Source organism: Somniosus microcephalus, chromosome 4, assembly GCF_052327205.1.
Source record: "Somniosus microcephalus isolate GS21.2 chromosome 4, FLI_Smic_1.0, whole genome shotgun sequence".
In the NCBI taxonomy this organism is placed as follows: Eukaryota; Metazoa; Chordata; class Chondrichthyes; order Squaliformes; family Somniosidae; genus Somniosus; species Somniosus microcephalus.
Window position 1 is genome coordinate 238,206,864 of NC_140990.1, and position 6,208 is coordinate 238,213,071.

General features: G+C 45.7%; 1 protein-coding gene across 2 annotated transcripts in view; it reads right to left on the minus strand.

Annotated features, from left to right (window-relative positions):
* The window catches only part of itprid2 (ITPR interacting domain containing 2), a 216,176-nt gene extending 210,219 nt beyond the window's left edge, over nucleotides 1–5,957 (minus strand). The window contains exon 1 of one of the 2 annotated variants that reach the window (XM_085985961.1): nucleotides 5,741–5,957. The gene's annotated coding sequence lies outside the window, so the exon portion shown is untranslated. The remainder of the gene's footprint in view (nucleotides 1–5,740) is intronic. The other variant, XM_085985960.1, reaches the window with a different exon arrangement.
* Between the last annotated feature and the right edge of the window lie 251 nt (nucleotides 5,958–6,208).

The following is a 6,208-nucleotide window of genomic DNA, read 5'->3' on the forward strand; positions in this document are numbered from 1 at the left end:
AGACAAGCCTATTGTTCCCCTCTGCCCTCCTATCATGCTATGCACTTTTACAGTGCAGGAGTCCAGGTCACTGCAGATGGATGGCTATGATCCCAAGTATAAATAGCCAGATCTACAGGAAATGGACAGCCTTTGGGTACCACTAAAATACAAATCTATGAATTAAGAACCTCCTGTTCAAGCAAAGTGAACACGGGGATTCAGTTTGCACTCCAGACCTCCAAGTCATGCAGTGAAGCTGACCTTGTATTTAGAAGCACCAGATAGTGAAGACTGGCACAGGGAAATTTATTTCCCAAGACAGGAATAAAAACACTTTCAATCTATTTTTTTCTTCCTTTGTCTTCTTGTGCCATTTACTTTCCTCCTACACTAGTCCTCTCTCTCTCTCTCCTGCAGCCTTCCCTCTCTCTCTTCCTTGCCTTTGCAGTCTCCATCCAGATTCATTCCCCCACCCTGTGATCTATGACCTTCTCCCCAGCTTTCTTTATCTCTCCCGTTTTCTCTTTCCCCATCCCCTCAGTTTTCTCTTTCCCCTCATCAATTGTCTCGCTTACTCTCATTGTACTTCTCTCAACTCTCATCCAAGTTATCTTTCCGTTTTCTCTTCTGACAGTTATCTCTCTATCCTCTGCTCAGCCCTCTTCACACTAACCTTACTTTCTTCCCCTTTCCCCTCCCTTCCTATCTTTTCTCTTCTATCTTCCCAATTTTCTGAGTTTTTCCTCTTCCCTCTCTCCTCTTACATTTTTTATCCCTCTGTTCCCCAGAATTATTTCTGTTACCCACACAACCCCACCTTCCCCCCCCCCCCCCCCCCCCCCCCCGCAATCCCATTTTCTCTTTCCCTCTCCAACTCTTCCTAAGTTATCATCTTTGGCCCCTGGCACAAACACCATACCCTCACTAGCAACTCCACTCCCTTCCATAGCCACTATTCTTCAGCTGACCCAGATTGTTGACAACCTCGGCATCCCATTCAACCCTGAACTGAGCTTCTGATCCCATGTGCTCTCTATCACAAAGACCATCCACTTCCATTCCCAAAGCATCCACCCCTACTTCAGGCCCATCTGCCAATGAAACCCTCATTCATGCTTTGGTCATCTTAAGACTCGACTATTCCAATGCTCTCTGGTCAGCTTCCCGCTCACCGCCCTCCTTAAACTTTAGCTCATCCAAATCTCTGGTTCCCATATCCCTACATAAAATCCTTCCCTGAAACCAGCATTCCTCGGACTCCAACCTCCCTCCCCCATCAGTTTTCTCTTTACTATCTCCACTTCCCAGTTTTCCCTCTCCCCAGTTTGCTCTCTCCCATTCCAGTTTTTTTCTCTGCCCCATTTATCAGTTGACTCCCGCTCCATCCTCTCTGCCCAACTCTTTCTTGCCACTTTTCTCTCACTCTCACCTCCCTGTGTTCTTCTCACACTGTCTCCGATTGCAGTGGTCTCTCTCTTCCCCCTCCCTCTCCCTGCCCTTTTCTCAGTTCTTCCCTTCCCATTTCTCTCGCCTATCTTCCCAGTTTTCACTGTCCTCTAACTTCCCAGTTTTGTCTTCTCCCCTTACCCAGTTTCTTTCTCTTTATCCCCTCTTCCCAGTTCTCTCTCAATTTTCCAGCTTTCTTTCCCATCTCATTTTTCTATTCCCATTCACTCTCCCCCTTGCTTCCCAGTTTTTCCCCCTCTGTCCCTTCCCAGATTTTCATCTCCTCTGTTTACTCTCCCTCTACACATTTCTCAGTTCTTCGCTGCCCAGTTTCTCCTTCTCTCTGCCCTATTCTCTCTCCTTCCCTGCCTTGTTTTTCTCACTCTTCACAGCCTCTACCTTCCTTGCTCACACACACTCACTCACACACACACTCATAGAATCATAGAAAGTTACAGCACGGAAGGAGGCCATTTTGGCCCATCGTGTCCGTGCCGGCCAACAAAGAGTTATCCAGCCTAATCCCACTTCCCAGCTCTTGGTCCGTAGCCCGGCAGATTACAGCAGCCCAAGTGCACATCCAAGTACTTTTTAAATGTGGGTAGAGTTCCTGCCTCTACCACCCTTTCAGGCAGTGAGTTCCAGACCCCCACAACCCTCTGGGTGAAGAAATTTCCCCTCAAATCCCCTCTAAACCTTCCACCAATTACTTTAAATCTGTGCCGCCTGGTTTTTGACCCCTCTGCGAAGGGAAATAGGTCCTTTCTTTCCACTTATCTATGCCCCTCATAATTTTATACCCCTCAGCCTCCTCTGTTCAAAGGAGAACAGACCCAGCCTATCCAGTCTTTCCTCATAGCTAAGATTCTCTACTCCTGGCAACATCCTTGTAAATCTCCTCTGTACCCTCTCTAGTGCACTCACATCTTTCCTGTAATGTGGTGACTAGAACTGCACGCAGTACTCTAGCTGAGGCCTAACTAGTGTTTTATACAGTTGAAGCATAAACCCCCTGCTCTTGTATTCTATGCCACGGCTAATAAAGGCAAACATTCCGTATGCCTTCTTAACCACCTTATCTACTTGACCTGCTACCTTCAGGGATTTGTGGACATGCACTCCAAGGTCCCTACTCGGTGTCCTACCATTTAATGTGTATTCCCTTTCCTTGTTAGCCCTCACCAGGTGCATTACCTCACACGTCTCCGGGTTAAATTCCATTTGCCACTGTTCTGCCTACCTGACCAATTTATTGATATCTTCCTGCAGCTTCCTTCTTCAGTATCAACCACACAGCCGATTTTAGTATCATCTGCAAACTTCTTAATCATACCCACTATATTCAAGTCAAGATCGTTGATATATACCACAAAAAGCAAGGGACCTAGTACTGAGCCCTGCAGAACCCCACTGGAAACAGCCTTCCAGTCACAAAAACACCCATCAATCATTACCCTCTGCTTCCTGTCTCCGAGCCAGTTTTGAATCCAACTTGACACTTTGCCCTGGCTCCCATGGGCTTTTAACTTTGTGACCAGTCTGCCATGTGGAACCTTATCAAAAGCTTTGCTAAAGTCCATATACACTACATCAAATGCACTACCCTCATCCACCCTCCTTGTTACCTCCTCAAAAAACTCAATCATGTTTGTCAGACACGACCTTCTCTTACCAAATCCGTGCTGACTATCCTTGATTAATCCGTGTCTTTCTAAATTAAGATTTATCCTGTCCTTCAGAATTCTTTCCAATAATTTTCCCACCACCGAGGTTAGGCTGACTGACCTGTAATTACTCAGTCTATCCTTTGCTCCCTTTTTAAACAAGGGTACCACATTAGCAGTCCTCCGGCACCACACCTGAAGCCAGAGAGGATTGAAAAATGATGGTCAGGGCCGATACTATTTCCTCTTTTGCTTCGCTTAACAGCCTGGGATACATTTCATCCGGGCCTGGGGATTTATCCACTTTTAAAGCTGCTAAACCCCTTAATACTTCCTCTCTCACTATGTTTATTTCATCTAATATTTCACACTCCTCCCACCCGATAGCAATGTCTGCTTCGCCCCTCTCCTTTGTGAAAACAGAACCAAAGTATTAATTAAGAACCCTACTGACATCTCCCGCCTCCACACACAGATTACCCTCATGATCTCTAATAGGCCCTACCCTTTCTTTAGTTATCCTCTTTCTCTTAATATATTTATAAAACATCTTTGGGTTTTCCTTGATTTTACTTGCCAAGAATTTTTCATGTTCTCTCTTTGCTTTCCTAATATCATTTTTAATTGCACCCCTGCACTTCCTGTACTCCTCTAAAGATTCTGAAGTATTTAGCCCTCGGTTTCTGTCATACGCCTCCCTTTTTTTCTTTATCCTACCCTGTATGTCTCTAGACATCCAAGGGGCTCTAGATTTGTTAGTCCCACCTTTTTTCTTTAAGGGCACATGTTTGGTCTGAACCCTCCGGATCTCCTCCTTGAATGCCTCCCACTGCTCTGACACTGAGTTACCTTCAAGTTGCTGTTTCCAGTCCACTATGGCTAAATCCCCTCTGAGCTTAGCAAAATTTGCTTTTCCCCCAATTTAGAATTTTTATTCCTGGTCTATCCTTGTCCTTTTTCCATAACTACCTTAAACCTAACAGAATTATGGTCACCAGCACCAAAATGCTCCCCCACTGATATGCCTTCTACCTGCCCAGCTTCATTCCCTAAAACTAAGTCCAGAACCACCCCCTTCCTTGTTGGGCTTGCTACATACTGACTAAAAAAGTTCTCCTTAAGAACATAAGAAATAGGAGCCGGAGTTGGCCCTTCGGCCCTTCAAGCCTGCTCCACCATTCAATGAGATCATGGCTGATCTTCTGCCTCAACTCCATTCACCGGCCCTGGATGCATTTTAGGAATTCCGCACCTTCTATACCCTTCACACTAATTTCATCCGTTAATATTGGGGTAGTTGAAATCCCCTACTATTACTGCCCTATAGTTTTTGCACTTCTCAGAAATGTGTCTACATATTTGTTCTTCTATCTCCCTCTCACTGTTTGGGGGTCTGTAGTACACTCCCAGCAGTGTAATCGCCCCTTTTTTGTTTTTCAATTCGACCCATATGGTCTCGTTTGATGATCCCTCCAACATATCATCCCTCCTCGCAGCTGTAATAGTTTCTTTAATCAATACCGCAACCGCCCCCTCCCTTTTTACCTCCCTCTCTATCCCATCTGAAAATCCTGTAACCAGGAATGTTGAGCTGCCATACCTGCCCCTCTTTCAGCCACGTCTCTGTAATAGCTTTAATATCATAGTCCCAAGTATCTACCTGTGCCCTCAGCTCATCTGCCTTGTTCGCTATACTCCTTGCATTGAAGTATATACCATTTAGTACAGGCAAACCTCCATGTTGACTACTGTTTAGCCCTTGATTCCTCTGTCCTTCCAATTTACTTTCTACATTTTTGTTTTCCCAATTCCAGTTCTTCTTCCCTCCCTATTGACTCTATACTTAGGTTCCCATCCCCTTGCCAAGCTAGTTTAAACCCTCCCAACAGCACTAGCAAACCCTTCCGCGAGGATATTGGTCCTGTTCCCGTTGAGGTGCAACCCGTCTGGCTTGTAGAGGTCCCACCTCCCCCAGAAACATTTCCAATTCCTCAGGAATCTAAAGCCCTCCCTCCTACACCATCTCTCCAGCCACGTATTCATCTGCTCTATCTTCCTATTTCTGAACTCACTAGCACGTGGCACTGGTAGTAATCCGGAGATTACTACCTTTGATGTCCTGCTTTTTAACCACTTTTCTAGCTCCCTAAACTCTGCCTGCAGGACCTCATCCTTCTTCCTACCTATGTAGTTGGTACTGATATGGACCACTATCTCTGGCTGTTCACCCTCCCCCCTCAGAATGTCCTGCAGCTGTTCAGTGACATCCTTGACACTGGAACCAGGGAAGTAACATACCATCCTGGAGTCACGTCTACTCTCTCTCTCTCTCTCTCTCTCACACACACACTCACACTCACTCTCTCACACACACACACACTCACTCTCACACGCACACTCTCTCTCTCTCTCTCACACTCACACACACTCACTCTCTCTCTCACACACACACTCTCACTCACTCTCTCTCACACACACACACTCTCACTCACTCACACTCTCTCTCTCTCTCTCTCTCTCTGGTGTCTGTAAGCGCCCCTATCAGTACAATCCCAGCGGCTCTGCCACTCCGGCACCTCCTCCAACTTCACACACAGCCCATTCGGTAGTAACTAACAAAAGAAACACGGAAAATGCGATCTTCCTACCGCATCGGGCCGGGCTGAGCCTCGCACCGTCTTCGGTGGGAAATTCACAATCGAACTGACTTAACTTGCCCAACTTATTGGAGTACTTCCGCTTCCGCTTTTTTTCTGTTCAAACACTCCCTAAAACGAAGCTTCCCGAGCCGGCTGCTCCTCCACCCACAGGATCAGCTTCAGTCTCACACCCGCTCCTCACAATGGGCAGAAACAGTGCTCAATGGGACAAATGATGTCTCAATAAATGTCCTGTGTTGAAGGATTGATGCACAGTTATTTCAAACTTTTTGCCATGATTAAAAAAGTTACTTGTGACAGAATGTTGACATGTTTTAGCCTTTAACCCAATTTCCGAAAATTATTTTTACAGTTTGAATGACAGGAAAAAAGATCTGGAGTTTATGTAGTAGACGTGTCTTCTGAAAAATGCAAATAATGTTTCGTTTCTTAAAAGATCAATTTACAAGGACATTT